This window comes from Mastomys coucha, unplaced genomic scaffold (genome assembly GCF_008632895.1).
Source record: "Mastomys coucha isolate ucsf_1 unplaced genomic scaffold, UCSF_Mcou_1 pScaffold14, whole genome shotgun sequence".
NCBI lineage: Eukaryota > Metazoa > Chordata > Mammalia > Rodentia > Muridae > Mastomys > Mastomys coucha.
Window position 1 is genome coordinate 41703035 of NW_022196896.1, and position 6089 is coordinate 41709123.

General features: G+C 43.4%; 1 protein-coding gene across 9 annotated transcripts in view; it reads left to right on the forward strand.

Annotated features, from left to right (window-relative positions):
* Sulf1 (sulfatase 1) overlaps positions 1-6089 on the forward strand; it is a 168234-nt gene that overhangs the window by 26310 nt on the left and 135835 nt on the right. Inside the window, exon 1 of one of the 9 annotated variants that reach the window (XM_031366876.1) lies at positions 527-827. The exons of 7 other annotated variants lie outside the window; for them this stretch is intronic. The gene's annotated coding sequence lies outside the window, so the exon portion shown is untranslated. Of the gene's footprint in view, positions 1-526; positions 828-6089 lie in introns of those variants that run through there. One more of the 9 variants, XM_031366869.1, reaches the window with a different exon arrangement.

Sequence of the window (6089 nt, forward strand, 5' to 3'; positions counted from 1 at the left end):
GGTGTTGCTCTCACAGAGGAAAGAGCAGAGACCCAGACAGGTTTCAAACAGAAACTCCACAGAGCACAGGAGATTCCCTGCAAACCACCATTAGGAAAAGGAGACTAAGAATAATGAGAACAGAGCACTGGGTTTAAGAACGATCAGTGTTTACTAAGTACTAGCCCTCAGGAACGCCTGCTTTTCCAAAGCCCACATCTTCCTCATCCATTCCATCCTGCCACAGGCAGCTAGCTACTGTACTGGGTGCTCCAGGCGCCAGAACCGCATGCCTGGAAACCCTGACTCCCTTCCCGCCCCCTCCCCTCCCAGCAGGCCAGCTGCAAAGCAGTTTGTTTGAGGAGGTTTGCATACTCCTATTGGGTTGCCTGTTTTTTTTTTTTCCAGTCAGTTCAGCAGTGTCCCGAAACTCACCCCCCAGTGGAACTTGTGCCTCTGCTCCTCCTCTTCTTGGAACTGCCTTTTGTTTGTCTGGCAGAGCTGGGTCTATGGGGGTGTGTGATGATAATAATACGCCGGGCTTATATAACTGCATCTTGCAAGCACTTCGCAGACAGTCCCTAATGACTCTTGGAGCTGGTGTCAGGCCGGGTAGCTTTATCTGCAAGTTGGAAACCTGAGGCCCAAAGTCCACGAGAGAGGGCAGCTGGGATCAGAGGCCAAGCCTCCCTGGCTCCTGGAGCCCCTCAGAGGTCAGGGCGATAAGGAACAATGACTCTCCCATCCTGGAGGAGGAAGCAAGTCCCGCAGCCACCTAATCTCTGCTCCTCTGCCTCTCCCCTGCTCCCTGAGCCTTTTCTCTAGAGAAGACCTTCAAGGCGGCGTTTGTAAGTATGGTCATCTACTTTTGCTAGAAAGAAGACAGGTTTTCCTTCCTGCTTCTTGTTCAGTTTATGTTTTTATGATCCTACCCCTACCTGAGATGCTGAGAGATGGAAAGCGTGTCTCTAGCCAAAGTTCTCCACCCTCCTAGTTTGGGCTCTCCTGAGGATACTAGAAGAGAAAAAGAGTTCACACGATAATTCACTTGACAAAACAACGCCCGGAAGGGGTGCTTAGATTGACAGCGCGTTCTAGTCTAGCCTAGCCTGGCTACACTCAGGCTGGCTTGCAGTCCTCACAGGAAGGAGCCTGATCACTCACTCGGTTTGCTGGGCAACGCAGAGATTGGAACTGTCTTTGTTTTCACTTTCTCTGTTTTGGCTTCTCACAATTTCAGGTAAATATAATTGCTGGACGTTTCTTTTTACATTATGAAATAAATACCTACTTCCACAGGAGGCTGGAAACTTCCGCTGGCTTCTGTAAACTGTAACAAACACGGTGACTTCAGTGGGCATGTTTGCTTTCATTAATTTTTTCACTGTAGGACCAAAGGATTTAATGTTAAAGAAACATGGACCAAAGCTATTTGAGCTCTGGCAAAGCCCAGGCCAAATTATTAAGCTTGCTCTCCAAAAGGATGCGGCATTCGTGAAATATTCAGCTACCGGATGTGGTGTGTGGCTTTAGGTGTCACCTCTCTCCGACCTGTAGAGCAACAAAAGTAAGGTGCACGCTCTGAACAGGTAGAACTACTGTTGCTGAGTGAAGGCCATGGGAACACAGTTCTGTTGGAGGTAACTGTATGACTGTATCTCCTCATATCATGAGAAATGGAAAATTATTATTACTCACTATCGTTTTATGAAAGAAAACTTAGAAATATGCAAGGATGCCCAAGGTTGAATGCTCTAAGCATTGTGATTAATCCACTGAGGTATGGTTTGCTAAAGTAGACAGACTTGTGTCCTGTATAACAGAGTTTTGTGTGTGTGTGTGTGTGTGTGTGTTTAGCTCTCTGTTTTACATGCAAAATGGACCAAATGGAAAAATTCCTTATCAAGTTTTAAAGATTTTCTTTAGGTCAGATGTGGTGGAAACCTGAACCAGGAGGATCGTGAGTTCAGAAGCAGCCTAAGATACATAGGAAGATCTTGTCCTAGAAAAAAGCAAAAAAAAAAAAAAAAAAAAAAAAAAAAAAAAAAAAGCAAATAAATAAATTATTTAAATTAAATGTAAAACTCTTATTTAAATTATATTTCTACGTCAAATTATCTGTGACTATCAAGAAATTATAAGATTCAATTGAAGCTGAGCCCTAGTTATTTTACCTCTAAATTTAAATGGAATCCATCAACACTCTATGTCAGGGTCTACAAAAACCAGCCCTGTCATCTCAGCCTTAGCCTCAGTTACAGCAAAGGGGACACAGACATAAGATCCCGATCAGAGTTTGTGTCACCACCACCTGAGGAGCAGCAGCAAGACAGAGCAACAACAGACCTCTCTGAAATGAGACAACACTCCACATCCCTAGGAGAAGAGGCTTGGGAAGACAGGAAGGAAGTAATATAGAAAAGCATCTAGGATGTAGTGTGAACACGGCAGTGTTTTAGTACATTTGGTGCATTCCTATTTGTTCTTGCTTCCATTCTTTTTTTAAGATTTATTTTATTTATATGTGATCCTTTGGACCTCCTGGAGCTAGAGTTACAAGTGATTCTGAAATACCTGATGTGAATGCTTGGATTTGAACTTGGGTCCTTGGAAGAGAGAGCAATGAGTGCTCTTTGCAATGTGCTGAGCCGTGTCTCTAGCTCCGGTTCTGTCTTTTACTTCACTTTTCCTATGGGTGGATGGCACGCTGTGGTAAGCAGCAGCGGTCCTCAGGTGGATGGAATGTCTTGGAAGGACTGCTGTTCCGAGTAACGACCAAAACAGCAGACAGTCCTGTCACAGTTAGCTTATAATACCTGAAAAAGAAATGTGTTCAGGATTGAGAGAATGTGCCCATCTCAGACTGTTACTTCTGCCTGAGGAAACCAGGAAGGAACCACACTGATGAACAGCACCGGAGGGACTGGTTATTGAGTCCAAGATAGTCACATCAGTGCGATGTTAATTCTAGTGAGGCACACACCCACAGACTAGCCTCTGATCCACCAAAGTGTATTATTAAGACATTAGGATTTGCATTTATAGTCGGATGGTGGTGGCGCACGCCTTTAATCCCAGCACTTGGGAGACAGAGGCAGGTGGATTTCTGAGTTTGAGGCCAGCCTGGTCTACAGAGTGAGTTCCAGGACAGCTAGGACTACACAGAGAAACCCTGCCTCAAAAAAAAAAAAAACAAGATTTGCATTTATTATTACTTTATGTGCATTGGTGTTTTGCCTGCATATGTCAGTAAAGGTACCAGATACCTCAGAATTGGTGTCATAGACAGTTGTGAGCTACCATGTGGGTGCTGGGAGTTGAACTTGGGTCTTCTGAAAGAGCAGCCAGTGTTCTTAACTGACTGAGCCATCTCTCCACCCTCTGATAGTGTTAATTCCTCTGGCTCCTGTTTTTGCAGCAAACCCAGGTCAGTGGTGGAAACATCTGTGGCCCAGAGCTCCTACTCTTCCATGTCCACTATTTTGGGGTCTGCTTTTCACTCAAAGAAGAGACAAAAGGATTTTTGTAGAGCTAGGAAATGGGAAGCAGATGGGACTCGTATTTTCGAAATATTCTTGCTTATTTGTATTCACAGTACAGGAGATGAAGTCTAGGACATTCTAAATGCTAGGGAAGGACTCTACCCCAGAACTACAGTCCGAGTCCTAGGAAGATTTTGTCTGTGTCTTGACCATATTTCATATTGACCATATGAAATAAGGGTTGTACAAAGGCCCATGAGTAGAACTGTGCAAACTAGGAGAACTGAGAAGAGATCATTGTGACCAAATGGGAGATGCTGAGGCCTGGGCTGTGAAGGTGGACAACAGACCATGATTCCAGACATGTTTTGAAGGTATAATATTCATAACGTGGGCCTGAATGAATGGAATGAAGGGACAGGAAACTTCTAATGTAGTTTCAGATGTAGGCAACTGAGTAGCTAGCTAGAGGACGACACAATGGAGCAAAAGAAGGTACAAGCAGAGAATAGAGTTCCCTGACATTGACAGTGCCATTAGTAAGGAATTGTACCATTGAATAAAGATAGAGGTGTGTGTGTGTGTGTGTGTGTGTGTGTATGTGTGTGTGTGTGTGTGTGTGTTTTAAGATGTGTATTTAAGTGTGTAAGTTTGTGTATGCACATGCATGTATTTACATGCATGTGAGGGCTGTGTAAATATGCTTTTAAGTATGTGTCTAAGTGTGTGGATGTGTAAATGTGTGTATGCATGTAAGTGTGTGTGTGTCTGTGTGTATACCAGAGGACATTCTGGGTTGTTTGTCTTCTTTAGGAACTGACTGTGTCTACCTTGTTTGATTTTGTTTTGTTTTGGAGACAAGGTCTCTCACTGGGGCCTGGGACTCACCAGTCAGGCTAAGCTGGCTAGCCAGTCATCTCCTGCGATCCTCCCAGTATTGGTATTACAGGCTCATACCATTGCCATGCTTGGCTTTTTATTCTGGAGCCTGGGGAGTGATCCCAGGTGCTCACAAGCATAAGGCAATGCACTTTGTTGACTGGGCTGTCTCCCCTGCTTCTTCTCAAAAACAGGTTTTGTTTTTAAAAAAAGTATAAAATTAACAGATTTTTCTCTCTTTGTAATTTTGATTAGGAAGGTAAAGACTAAGCCCTATTATGTCTTAATGTTACCAAGAAACTTTTGTATCCTAGCTCACTGGTTTTACTTCTTTACTCTGGGTCCCTGCTGTCTTCAGTCTAGGGTCCCTGCTGTCTGTCTGGTGGATTGTATTCTCATTAACTTTGGAGAGGAAGGCCATGTCTAAGCGACCTTAGTTTAGCCTTAAAAGGAGGAATGTTTCCTTTCACCTTGCCCTGAGCACTGAGCAGGGTAGAGCGCTTTCTGGAACATCATAGATTCAAAATTTGGCCCTATTCTCCCATCCAAAAGAAGGCTTCTCCCTAGTTGGTTTTCACTTCACTTTGGAGGAGGCACCCCAAGACCAAAGCTTGTATTTCATTACCTGGCCCAGAAGAGGACTGCACCATTTCTCCTAAATTCCACCAGCCAGTTCCTGCCACTCTTTAGTAGAATGTGGGAGTACAGAGGAGGGTTGGTGACATTTGTAATTTACTTCTTTAAGGACTTATTATTTAAGTATATGTATATGGGGAAAAGCAGATGACACCAGACTTCACGGCATCCCTTGGAACAGTTACATATGGTTATGAGCTGCTTGTGTAGAAGATGAACACCGAGCTCAGGTCTTCTGTAAGAGCACTGAGGACTTACTCTAGGCAATCCTTCCAGCTGTGGCAGTTGGAAGGCAAGTTAACGTTTTAGGCAAACAGAAAGGCCTGCAGAACAGACAGGAAGCCGAGACTTTTTCCAGTCTTGGGGGTCTGATTACTTGATAACCTTGGGTTTCTCAAACCCTTTGACCCTTTCTATGCTCAGCACTTAATCTTCTATGGCAAAGCATCTCGGATTTCCTGGATTTCTGAGCTCTTCCCCCACACGAACATGGCAGAGTAAATGCCATTGATTATGAAAGAGACCTAGCCCCAGACATTATGGCTCGGCTTGTAGACTTGCATACTATTTTCTCTCAGTAGGTGATTTTAAAGTGATTTCTGCCTCTAACAAAATTTTTAAAAATAATTTCTTAGATGGAATTTGATTATATTCTGAATCCCACTAGCTGATGGGTCATTCCAATTTCCCAGTGACTAAAACTTTGAAAATTACCTTTGACTTTTGGGAGAGTTGGAGGTTGGGCTTGATACCAAACTTTACAAATACTTGACAAGTGCTCTGCCATGAAGTCGTCCCTTAGCCCACTCAGTTTCTGATATGATGGAAATGTTCCTGGTTTTGCCAAAATGACTTGTCATTGCATGATGGGAAGATGACTCTGAGGCTGGACACATGACTGTGGGAAAGACTTCCCTAGTGTGAGTTAAGCTGATCTGACCTCTACATGCGGCATGTCATATGTATGTGGGCACATGTGTGGACATGGGTGCACAGACACAAACAGAGAACCTAATTGAAAATTAAAAAATTAATGAACACATATAAGACAGATGATATATATATATATATTCACACACACACACACACATATATATATATATATATATATAT